The following is a 13,560-nucleotide window of genomic DNA, read 5'->3' as shown; positions in this document are numbered from 1 at the left end:
TCTCGAAATTACTGTAAGGACTGTTAGCACAGACTTCAAATAAGTTCAGTTGTGAGAAAGTTGTTCGGTTATTTAGGCGTTTTATAAAACAAAAGAAAAAAGAAGGATGCGGTTACTAAAGGGAAGAGCAGATAATAGAGTGAGAGAAACCTTGGGCGTAACGAAAAATGTTATTTTACAAACGAGTTTAAGGTTGTAATTACTGCCTCTCAAGTATACTTTGACAATTTACTTGTTCGACATGCGGTAGGCAAATATCTCACTCGGAGAGGAAGAATGAAAGCAAATTTCAATTAACGAATTGGCCAAAAACAAAGTGAAATAAGCCAAATTGTCAATGAAATGTTCGCATTAATTGACACCAGCATAATTTGACAACAAGCTGTCTTTCATAGTCGTTAAAAAGACCTTATTCAAATACCTCAATGATTCTCTGACATTTGGCTTAGACTTCGACATTTCATAAATATACCCGAGTCTGGTGAAATATAAGAATTGGACTATTTTAATTTTCTTTATTTTCATCGAAAAATTTCTTAGTGTGCTTGAAAAAGCAAGTTCGAGTGTACACGATTTAAATCATTTTCTTAACCTTGTTGATTTCCCAGAAACAAAGCTGTAAATTATCTTGGGTGCAAAATTTCTGATTTAAAACCCTGTGGGAGGGGAGTGTCATATAGTTTAATTTAAAAATTCACACTCACTGAGCTTGCCTGGTCGTCACAATGTCATGTTGCGTGACTTAATTTTTTGGAAATGATTAAGTATAAACAGGGCTTGAAAGTTCGAAAGTAGAATGTCTCGTTATCGCTACCAAATTGTAGTCTTCAGTGAAATCGTATGCAATTCGGTGGTCTCATATTGCCGGTCTGTGCTGCGGTAATTTCAAGGAAATTTGCCCGTCCAAACCATGATATACAAACCAAACTTGATTGTAAAGAAACTTGATATTGCAACCAAGCGCGCCTCCGGAAGAGCCACTGAGAACAGAGGCTCTTGATGGACTATTGAGTTGCCCAAACATTTTAACAACTTACTAACGAGCCTGCGCAAATATACCCCTTGTAAAAACAACGAAGTTGAGTAATTCGATATACGTCTCGGTAATTCCTATTGATTTAACACATTGGTATTAAATTCACCGCCGCAATCATCAATGAAATGGAATAATAAACTTCAGATTTTTTTGTTTTTCAGTTCCGTTAACAAAGAAGCCGCTAAGAGCGTCCTTACATCAATGAAAGCTTGCTCTTTTGACCAGTGACATTTGCCTAATGTGACTTTACAATCACTTTTAGAATCGGTTTCCTTCCGAGGACAGATAACGAAAAAAAGCGCGTCCATATGCACGCAATCGTGCACTTACAGTTCATTTTTAACACAATGATACTTCGTAAAAATCAAAGTTGCCACGTAGAATGAAAAGATAAATAACTTCTATAATACGACTTACGCGTATTCCACCTCTCTTTGCGTTTTTTTTTTTTTTAATCGAAGCACCTTCTGCAGCACGTTTTAATTACATAATTATAATATCAAGCTTTTGATTCATTCTCGGATAGGTCACCGCATCTATAAGATTCGATCTGACCATTGTTAAACGTTTCTTTCCATTTAAAAAAATTGTTTTCATATTTAATTTCATCACGCGAAGAGATTGAGAGACGCTGCTCTACATAATTATTCACAATTGGCTTTCAATCGTGGGCATATGATTTAAATATATACTTGGACGAGTGAAAATCCACAGCTCTGTGATAGCATTACGTGCCCCAAGAAAAACCAAATAATTCACGATTTTAGCGGTAACAGAGAGCCACAAATGATAAAATAATACTACTGTAATAGAGTACTGTACGTAAGTAAAACAGATTCGACCGCGATGAAATGACGTAACACATAAAATATACAACTGGTTGAAAAATTTTGATTTGAAGAGGCAATTCAGAAATTCATTTCCTTGTTATCAAGAAAAAAAAAACAGCCAAATGACCGTCAGTTTTGCTTATGTTCTGATGCAAGAACGTGCGGGATGAAGCAATTTTCTGTCATTTGTTATATTTGCCAAGTGGGGACCGACTCGTTTTGAGGTTGGAATCGTTAACCCACATTTGAGTGGACAAATTGAATTGATAGCCCGTCCTCGGTTTAGTAGAACGGAGAAAGACTTTTGCTGCTTTTAAAGGTATTAAAAATTCAATATGGAAAAGTGTCAAAAATATATAATCACTAGGCTGCGTGAAATTAGGACTGACTGTGTTATTCAGTACAGAACCGGTATATATGAATGGTTATTTATAGCTACTGCGAAAATCCTTCAAAGAAAAGTCAATAACACACCTTGCACACAAGAGTTGAAAAAAAAAGGTCTGCGTGCTATAGAAATAAAATACAAAAAATGATATCGAAAAAATTATGAAACCCAGATTGTCTGTTATTTTACATTACAACCGAAAAAGAAACATCAAAATTTTAAATTTATGTAAAATTTCAACTCACGCCAGAAACCTTGCGATTTTTTTCGTAATAAATTTCTAGATTTAAAAAACCGGATCGACTAGAAAATTTGAACTTGAAAAAATATGTATAATTCAGTCCGAAAAAGACAACGCAACCTTTTCATCATCGTATTCACGAAATAACAGCAAGACTTATAAATATAAAAGTAATTATTTTAAAGCTTAAAAGGATATGGCCATGTAATAAGGCGAATGAACCACTTCCGAGGCCGCTTTTCGCGGTGAAGAAAAAAGAAAGCAACAGGCATAAAATCTTGAAAGACATCATGTTTTCCTTCGATGTTTCCATTTCCATAGTGAGGCCCTGTGCCTCTGTTAAGTTTACACTCTACCACCAAACTTGGATTGCTACGTATTTTTTCGGCGTCATCTTCGCGAGAAACCTCAGCGTTAAGTTTTTCTTCGCCTTGCATAACTCGTCAGCTCGGTCTCGTAAAAGCGGATAATCCTTTCTGGTGAGACCACGGAAAGCAAAATATCAGTTGCAAGCGATGACAATGCGGGATTTTAGCGCGACCCGCCGGCCATGAAGTTGATTGTCTTTATTTTGAAGATCGGTTGAGGTTTCACCTTTAGCATTTGTTGTCAAGCATGTACTTCGTTGAAATCCACCCATGTCCAGACAGGTCGCTGAAAATATTACATTTAACAGCACGGAAGGTTAGATACCGGCGATGTACATGCCATGATATCGACCTCGCGGACTGGTAAGGTAAGAGAAGATCAGCTTTTACCGGCTGGCAACTAGGCAAGAACTGTATTGAGCTGTACGATTTCACTCAGTAAGTGGCTCTGTATTGGGTAGCCTAGGAAACCACGCTTATTCTATAAAATGTAAACTTCAGTGACGGCAACTGGTTTAAATCACGCGTCTTGAGCTCATTCGATACACGCGCGCATAGACACCAAAACCCGACGGCGGCACACGAGCCAAAGTTCAGACAAAACACATAATTCCAAAAGAAGTGTCGTTGGTTAAAATTAGTAGAGAAGACTTCGATTGGCTCCTGAAAAAACAAACCAAAGAAGAGAAGTCGAAATTAGCATGAAATGTGACGGTCCGCCTTTCATTATCCCAGAGAAGACATCAAAATATGCCTGAATTTACCTCAATTGCCGGTTAAAATACGACAAAAACCCTTCACCGCGCACCGTCGACCAACGCCGAGCTGTTGTCACCGAATGAACATATTGGCTTATCCATTCACTGTAGTCAACAATGAACCTTAATTTGGCCTTGGTTAATGCGAAACGTGCCAGCTTTGATGTCTCAGATGTTAAATTTATTTACAACAAACTTGGCGAGAAAGATCGAAATGCAAATTACGGGCTCTTAAAAATAATCTGAAATGTAGTTTATTTTACCTACCTCACACGTGTACTGCGGTTAAGAATCCAGACCTCGCTCGGCATTTAAAGACCGGTCCTTAGAGAGCTGTGGTCGTAAAAGACAGAACACAAAAATCACAAAAACTTTAGAGTCGCGGACAGTTTGAACAGCTAGAAAAAACTGAGAAGAAAATAATATTCTGTACGACTACCAAAAAAAAAATCATATCAATACGTCTGTATTATAATTCAATTGCTTTGCGTTGTTCAAGCACCTGTTCGCCACGTGACTAAATGAACCACTTTGATTGGTCGTACGGAATTATTTCGCTGAAGGTTCTCGTTTCTCGTAGCGTGGTACGATAACTGACAAAAAAGAAAGCGATTAATGACAGCTCGTTAGTTTGTAGCACACTGAGCGCTATTCTACACTTATTTTAGTCGTCTGTCGAGGTTAGGTTCCCAAACTATACCGTTATGTCGTTGTTGGATTCTAACAACACAATAAAAAAAAAATGGACACAATTAAGGCAATGCAATATCGGTGATACCTTATAGCGAAACATGTAGTGGTGTTAGATTCATCTAGCTCAGTACTGTCAAAGTACACTCAGTGAGCCAGGAGTTGTATCTTTATTCACCTCCAATTCTAAACATTTCTAAGCTAGTAATTCTTGTACAAAAAATACATCAAGCTGACAATTCAACGAAAAGGAGAAAAATTTGCTCGCGAGGAAAATTCTTACTAGGGGACAATAGCTTTGAAAAAATTAAAGTGAATCTATTATGGAACTGACGTCAATAAGAAAGAAACATAATTATTTTCAATATATACCACGTCATAACTTTCACTTTACATTAGCTGGTTCATAATTTTTTGTGCCAAAATGTAACGGAGATGTCTTTATGTAGATATGCAAATATGGCTCTTGCGTAAGTCCAGGTTATATTTGTCTTGCATAAATATGATTTATCACATTGTCCCACTGTTTTTATGATGGTTGACACTGCACCTGACAAGTTTGAAAAACAACTGCTGAGGTTCAAATATAATTAGCACATGACTGTTTGCTCGCACGTAAATTCAGGGAGGATCTTAATTATTTCTCGTACAATGCCATTTCATCTTCTGTTTTTTTCTCATATTCTTTCCTGTGCTTGCTCAGTTCTTGTATCTCAATTCTCAGTTAAATAAAATAAAGAAATAAGTTGTATATGGCGGGTTAGATAGATGCAGAAAGCTGGTAAGGAAAAGAAACAAGCCGCCGCAAGATTTGAAGGCAAATTTTTAGGTTAATTACATTTATAGGAATAAGCTTCAAATATATTAGAGAGTACTTATGATACTAAATGTTGATTACATTTAACGGAAAAAATATTTTCTCTCCGTTCGAACGAACTTTATTGATTCGTACACTGGAGAACATAATCTAACGTCTTTTTTGTTAACGAAAAGAAATAATAGGACATTGCTAATAGCCGGGTGATACAGGCGGTTTCGATTTTTCAAGCTTACTAATGATATAAGAATTCTGAATAGACCATATTCGTATCCTCGGTATTAGACTGGAACTAGCTTGCAACTGAGGCTAATACAGGGTAGCTTTTCAAATGCAAATTAAATTCATTTCTTTTTAATGATATTCCGCCGCGCGAGCCTCCATTCCAAGCTAGTTCCAGTCCAATACCGAGAATATGAATATGGCCTATTGCGGAATCCGGGAGCGCTAACAAACGATCTCCCTGGTGCTTTACTTCCGGTCACTTTTATTCCTTTTAAACACCATGCCTAAATTAGTAATGGTTTAATGCGTAGTAGGATTAATTAACCATTTAGCTGGTTTAGAAACAATTATTAGATTTCACAGCACTAGACTACCAGAAATTTCATCTTTTAGCGAAGCGGAGATAAGCATACTTTTATTTCAGCCATGCGAACCAAAAACATGTACACAGCGGCTACGATTCTATCGTTACACCACGATGTCCGCTTGGAGCTCGAAGATCAAACATGTAATTCTTCTTACTAATTTTATACGTTAAGTCCGTAAACTTTGCATACGAGTCAAGTGGTCCATCAGGCCGGCGCTTATCTCCGGTTTCTGTAGCACGAAGCGACTACGAGTATTTCTAATCCCCCTTGGATGGGACGCCAGTCCATCGCAAGGTTACCCCAGCATTAAATTCGCCGGTAACTATTTGTGTACGAGAGGCAGTGTGAGAGTAAAGTGTCTTGCCCAAGAACACATCACAATGTCCCTAGCCAGGGCTCGAACCAGGACCGCTCGATCTAGAGTCATGCGCACTATAAACCATGAGGCCGCCGCGCCTCCTTTACAATTTTCATACATTGAAATTTCTACACTTTTTCATTAGCTGGTTAAGGATAAAATAGTAAATCCTCATTTATGGGTTGTCGTTTTGATTACATCAAATTCTCAAGTCTTACATAAAGATAAACATTTGACGGGTGGTATGGAGATTTTACATTTTGAGGTTGCACAGTGGAACTAGATGGGCTAACTTTTGTTGATGTTTTATTGCCGGACATAGTAGGGAAAATAAAAGAAAGAAAAGAACTTATGACTAGAAGCATCACAAACTAAGGTAGGGTATTATCTAGATCTATCTATTAGGAACAATTAACTAATGTAGAATCTAGAAGATTCTTTACTACAAATTCGAATGATGAAGTTTGTCTTATCGTTTATTGTTGAAGAAAAAATAATTTACAGGTTGGAATGACGTATAACGAAAGTTTTGTCCCCTATTCCTTATTACATTCTGATAATTGCAAATTCCCTTCATAAAATGCCCCTGCAAGGAGTAATAGTAGTCGTGTTTACTTGTGTAACAATGTACACTTTTGGAAATGTAAATAACGTGACTTGTTATTGTTGTTGTTGTCTTGCCTTCATTTATTTGCCTCGGGAAAAGTTATTTTTAAAAACAGGGTTAGGATATCCCCGGAAAACCACCTCACTAGATTTGTATTCCGATAACACTGCAAAAATTTATGTCAATTTTTCTTATTTGTAGTCATCATTGCTGAAGTTCAGTGTCCCTTCGATTTCGTCTTCCTCTTTGGTGTTTTCTACCTTGGTAAACTATATAACTTTGAGGATTCCTGACGCGATTTTTTTGTTTCACGAAGTTGGATGAAAGTTTTTAGTAGGAATAGAAATAAAAAACATCGAAGAGGCTACCTACTAACCGGCGACAGCATTTCGGGCTGTTAGCAGTCCATTTAGGTTTCTATCTAAATTATAATCATTTAGCAAAGACGCTTTCTGATTTCATGCCTCCATTAGATCTATATTTCTTCTCCATTTATCTCAAAACCATTTATCTCCTACCAGCATTCTCCTTTATACACAATTTTAAAAATTATCTAAAAAGTTCACGGTACCCTTCAGTGTTTCAAATCCGAGACTGCAAAATTTCCCCAACAAAATTGCTTCAAACTTCAGAGAGCAAGAAGCAAAAAGTTGGAAAATAGTGAGAGGGCATATGAAATTTTAAGATTTTGCCGTTCGCATTTAAGATACATGACCCTTTCCTAACGTTGACCTTAATTCCAGGTACAATACATATCAGATATTATTCTCAAGTTTCTTGGACTTTATGCTGGACATGAAGTGGCGTGAAAGCTAGCTTTCCCGGCTGAAAACAACAAGGACCTCAAATCTGCGTTGTTACTTCAGTGCGAGATTGAATTTAGCCAACTTGGCGAAACGAGATCACTGTAAATGCATCCAGTGTGCATTTTCAATACGGTCATTACGCGGATGAACGCTTGCGCAGTCATCAACATTATTTTCTCGTCACTGTGTGGATGGAGAATAGTGCCGGAAATTGCGCCACTGCTTAGTAAGCTATGTAATCTTCTCTAACAGGAAAATAACCGACTAGAAATATCGAATGCTTATCTAGAAGTTTCCTGGTTGCAACTTATCAAACTCAGACCACCAGGATAAACACCAAACATATTATCGATCCGTTTTCCTGGAAAAAACCAAAATGAATCAAGCTAGCTTAGAAACGAAGATATTTATCAACTAATACCCTCTCACAAGGGAAATATTTTTCGCTTTGTTTAGCCTGAAATACAACTTTTCAACAGTTTACAACGGTTCTTTCATCGTCTTGGGAACGAAAAGGTTTGTCTCAAAACATGAAATGATTTGTATCTTACTTTTCGAGACAGCGTCTGAACAAAACCGTTCTCGACAAGAGATTTGCCTCGCTGTCGACTGTTTAGATAAATATTGTGACATGAACTCTACACCAGCACCGTTACTCAGCTTAGTTCTCAGTTAACTTGAAACGAAATTTGATTTCCGTGTTGAAAATGACTTTCTTTGCTCTTGAGGTTTAATTTAACAGTGGAATCTTCTATTGACCTCACTAGTAACTGGGATACCGCCATGTTGAAAAAACAATTCAAAACAAAAGTATTACAAAATAACTTTAAGCATACCTTAGTTCTGCGCGCCACTGCGACCAAGAAAAACGATTTGATTTCCATTCACAGATGAAGAACTAAGAGCTTGAGGCGTCGAACACCACACCACGTCTCCTAGAATTGTTGTAAAGACGTCATGCGTTCGCCGGTAAACAGATTTTCATACTCGTGACTGGTAACACCTCTGGCTCATTTGCAATTTTAAATGATTGGAAATTTACATGTAATAATCTTAGTTACTTTGCTTGAGAGCGCTTTCGTATTGTCTTAATCCCTTGTGCGTAATGACACCATTGTGAGGCGACGCTTTCACGACGTAATTCTCAGCTGCATTTGTGTAATTACGCAGTGGTCGTGGTCGAACGAGGTTCAAAAGTTCATAAAAATCATGCAAATTACCTGCTAACAAGGTACCATGCATGGCTGTGTCAAGCGAAGAAGAAAGCAGCTCAACAGACTGAGTTATGAGCACCGCACATTGAATTGTTCAAATTGTTAATCCTTAAGAATAATTATTGTTTTCCTAATTATGAGTTCCCAACGAAATGATCGACGAAAGAACGCCTCATGAACTGAGACACAAAATTTTCCCAAAAATTGGGTCCTTTAAATGTCTTTCTTTCCAAAATATATGTTTTCCGATACGGCATACCTGAAAGATTGCGTGGAATTAGTTAAAAATAATTTTTTAAATGTGTATAATTAATTTTCTGTTCGTTCAAACGACTTACTCAGTAATCTGATAAGTGTTAGGTTTACAAGGACAGTTAAAAAGAAGCATGTTTACTTACCTAATTCCCAGACGAGCAGTTTTAAATCATAAAGAAAGGCAAAAAAGCCGGCTTTATGGGTGAAGCTCGAAACGAGATGAAATTGGTCGAACGCTTTGTTCTGTAAAGCATGACGTTGTTATAAAACTCTCTGTCACTGCCTCGGGCGACCACAATAAGTCTTCAAAATAGATAACTATTTTTAATTGAAAATGATTAATGCTTGTAAACAATTTTTGTCTCATCGGCGCATCAAAAACAAAGAAAAATCTCAATATTAAATTAAAACAACTGACTTCTCTGTAGGTCTGTTCTCAATTTTTCCTTTCTGTTATGATTTGTCTTGATCACTATCACATTAAAGAATCTTGTAAGGCATTTGTTGAGTTAAATGATCAAAACAAATGTTGGAGTTTGGCCGGGTTGTGTTATGGATAACTTTATAAGCGAGGTCTGTGACAGACAAAAGAAAAACAAGCCAAAACAACGTCAAGTGATCAAAGCGGCTTTTAAAAAGTTTATCACAGTGACATGTTTTCCTTTATATAAACAGGATGCTCCTGATATAAATGATTACACCACTAGAATGACCTGGAAGTCATAATATGTGTTACCCCACCCCCGGAGGGGTACTCCCATATAAAAAGGACGGGGGTAATCATCGGAAATTTTGAACAGAACCCCTACCCCTAAATATCAAGAGGTACTAATGTGAGATCCTGTTTTGTGGGCGTGGCTTGGAATTTTTTTTCACCCCTTAGAGGTACCAATTGCGTTTGATTGCACTCATGAAGAGAAAATAAATTTTGAAGGTTTTACTTAAAAACATAGCAACCAGCCACACCCTTTTGAGGTTTTAATTTGCAGCATTGACGCCAACTGTTCCTGCTCTTTTACAAAACAAGATTTGACATTCAAACAAGCACATCTTGTAAGTTTCTGTTTTGTTCTGTGCAATCAACCAAAGCTTTGACAGTTACCTCTCGTTTTCGGTGCCTTTTTTATCTGGAAATAACCTTATTTTGCACCAAACCCAGGGGACAAGTTTGCGGGTTGCATATCGGGGGAGTGTATAATGGTTGTTGTATTTTTAAAAAAGTTACCGCAGTTGTAGGAAATATTGCTTTTTATAAAGGAAATGAATGAGCCTGTGATGGTGTTTCAGGCAACGCTTTTCACAAGTAATTACAATTATCCAGTTGTACATGTCTTAACAGCTTTGTACAAACTATCTTTCATATTTGTTGAAACTGATCTATATTTGTGGTCAAACTGGGCTTTACATGTTATGATTTTTTAAAAAATTGCATTTTTCTGAATGTCGTCATTTTTTAGCCTATCGGGCCACTTGAAACGTCGAACGTTGACTAAGAAACGAACTTGGCTTATACGGATAATCTTTCTGTGTGTATTAAGGCCGGCATCAGACGAATTATGCGAGTGGATGGTTATGCCTGTTAGTGTAAAGTCGGGCAGAACACTGATAATTTGTCAAGACGAACTTACCATTACTTTTTGCACCTTGTACCACAAACTAAGGGTTTAAGTACATCTGCTAGTTTTTGCAAATAGACGTCCTAGACGTATAAAACAGCAGACCCTTAAAGAGGCTCGGTCACGGTGTTTTGAGTTGTTTTGGCCACGTACAAAATCTCCTTTAAATGCAAGGAACCTGAAAATAATAGTTTACTAAGATAGAAAACATCAAAGAGATAATAATAAACCATAAAGGAACAAGGATGGTCAAGGATGGCTAAGATTGACACGGATTGCAAACGACGACTTAGAAAACTTTACTGTAAGCTAAACTTTTCAAAATGTGCAAACCGTGATGGTGTTTCCTAAATGACATATTAATCACCTTGTTCGCTTTCTGTTTCAAATGACATTTTCTTGCATGTAAAACACAGTTCTGCACCCAGACTAAATAAATAAATAAAATTTCAGTTAAAGAGGAAAATTCTCTTAATTTTTCCAGGGGAAATTCTTCAATGGAAAGTTTCAGCCGTCGGCATACCACTTGCTTCTAGAAGTGTTGCTTACAATTTACAGGGTTGACACAGCCGCAGTGTGACGAATAACGAGTTAGACTTTAGCGACATTAAACTCATGATGGCCAAATCTAATGTAGTGAAGTATCATTTAGAAAATTCAGAAAAAGTGAGTGTTACGTAATGACAGATTATTGCATTCGGTTTTCTCGTGATAACAAGATATCAAGACCAGGCGGCCTGTTTGTGTAATCTGTTTCAACCGTTTATCTCGATAATCGTGATCAGACCATAGCGAATCCAGAGATTGTTTATTATAATCACCACCACGATACTGCTCTCCGTTACAACATTTCTCAAAATAAGCTATGAATTTTGATTCATTCTGAAAATTAAACCACCGTGCGACCGAGACAGCTTGCTCATTCACTGTGTTCCCATGAATGGACCTTGCCAGAAATTCTCTCCAAGTTGTTGTTGTTCGGTGTGAAAATCCAAAAAAGTTCGAGTGAGAAGGGACACAGAAACACTTCAAAAACCGATGTTAATAAATAATTCGTCTGACATGGCGCTTATGGATACTATTTTGCAAAATAAACAATAGCAAACTGTACCAAATGTTATGAAAACTCAACGCACTGGAAACAACAAAGTAAATGTAATACACATCATTATCTGTCCACATCGAAGTATAAATGCTAAAATAACAAGCCAGAAGAAATGGTTTTGTTACAAAAAGCAAACAGACTATTATTAAAATCTAAACAAATCGAGAACGAGCGAGTTCTACACTGAAAATGTGATACTCAAACTGATCGAAAACATTGGGCGAAACTCAACTAAAATATACTTGACTATCTTCGAAGTAACGTGAACAATATGTTGGAATAACAAGCACTACATTTGTGGCATTAAAACAACAAGTTAGAGAACGAAGCAAAGACGTTTCACTCTCAAAGCAACTGATCTCTCGCTTACCGCTTGATGTGAGGTTAGGTGAAGGACCGGGCGAAATTTCAAAATACAGCAAGCTATGGTTATTAAACTGATGTCCACTATTCTCGTGTTTTCGTCTTTACAAAACCCACACTCATTTCCTATGGTTCCAGTTGCTGAAGCATTATCTCTATATCGGTTAAAACTTAATGTGTTTTGTCGGACCACTGCAGGGCAATGAAAATTTAACGACAAGTTGGTTCATTTTGAAAATATCAGCCTGTCAATAAAAACGGTATTTTGTACTGCAAATGTGGAATTTGAAAATACAAACGAAAATTAGTTTTACGATATATATTAAAAAGCCGCTTCTAAGTCCAATAATACTTTTTTCTCCGAGCTACTGTAGCTTTTCTTTCTTTTCGACGTCACTTTGGTGAGGTTTAGCTTAGTGTACCGTTTGAAACTTCGATTTTCAAAACAACACTTCGTTTAGAAAAACTCTTCACTTAAGAATCGATTAGAACCAACACTCCACAGAGCTCGGCTCTGAAAGCACCAGCAGGTCAGTATGCAAGAAAAAAAAAATGGACAGAAGGACAGCCTTGCGTTGTAAATTGTTTAAATAGCGAGCTATTTAGAGATACTAAAAAAATGTTAATAAATAAATATATATTGCCATTAAGGTCTTTAGTAAACTTTAATCCAGCTTCCTTTACAGCTTTAAGGAAGTGTCAACAATTTATGAGATGCGGTTTTCACAATTACTCCCTGCTTTACGTCACGGTTTAGAGCCTTGACGCATGTTATATTATTGCACTGAAAGATTCGTTGTCACAATGCTGTAGACTTGTAGTCAGAGAAGACTTCATGTTATTTCACTATAACTGAATCATGAATGAACCAATTAGGTCTTGAATGTATAGCCACGAGCAAACTGCCTCAAGAAACGGCTATATTCATTATTAATTAGCGTTCGTGATCGCGGCTTAGACAAGGAAGTTTAAGTGAACCTCTCAATCATCATTACTCAAACGCAGTGATCTTTGCTCAGTTAATTAGGTAAATTACAGTGTCACGATTACAGGACCATTCTCGTCCCAAGAGCTCAGTTCCTCTCTTAGCCGGCATGGCCTAAGCCCGAGATCGTGCCCAGGCCATTCCGGTAAACATAGACAATGGGCTCTGGGGACGAGAACGAGAGTGGAGCGAAATTCAAAAACTTACAGATTAACAGCAAGGTACACAGTTTCAAATATTAGTTAATATTCTACATAAACAGCAGTTACAGTCTTCGAGCTGTAGGATTCCACGTGCGAATTTTTATTTTAGCTTGCCATTTATATATGCAAATTAGGGCTATTTAAACGCAACGGTTTCCTAGCGCGCCAATCTTTTCAACGTTTTCTCTAGCTTCAAGTTAATATTGTTGCGGAATCTATTCTATCTAGCTTCACCGTCATCGCTACAGTCAGGAAACATTTGTAAGTCTTTATACTCTGTCCTTTATTTTTCATATCGCTCGGCTCTTCTTCACATGTATTTTTATT

At 37.2% G+C, this 13,560-nt stretch overlaps 1 long non-coding RNA gene across 1 annotated transcript; it reads right to left on the bottom strand.

Moving 5' to 3' along the window:
• Positions 1–3,055: 3,055 nt before the first annotated feature.
• Positions 3,056–4,838, bottom strand: LOC149112575 (uncharacterized). The gene is made up of 2 exons (XR_016207056.1): positions 3,889–4,838; positions 3,056–3,526 (listed from the first exon to the last, which is right to left on the bottom strand). It is a non-coding gene; the product is annotated as an uncharacterized LOC149112575 (long non-coding RNA).
• Positions 4,839–13,560: the final 8,722 nt, after the last annotated feature.

Source organism: Orbicella faveolata, unplaced genomic scaffold (assembly GCF_042242905.1).
Source record: "Orbicella faveolata isolate gen_17 unplaced genomic scaffold, um_ofav_v1 contig_2, whole genome shotgun sequence".
Classification (NCBI taxonomy): Eukaryota; Metazoa; Cnidaria; class Anthozoa; order Scleractinia; family Merulinidae; genus Orbicella; species Orbicella faveolata.
This window is presented reverse-complemented; position numbering and strand designations above follow the sequence as displayed.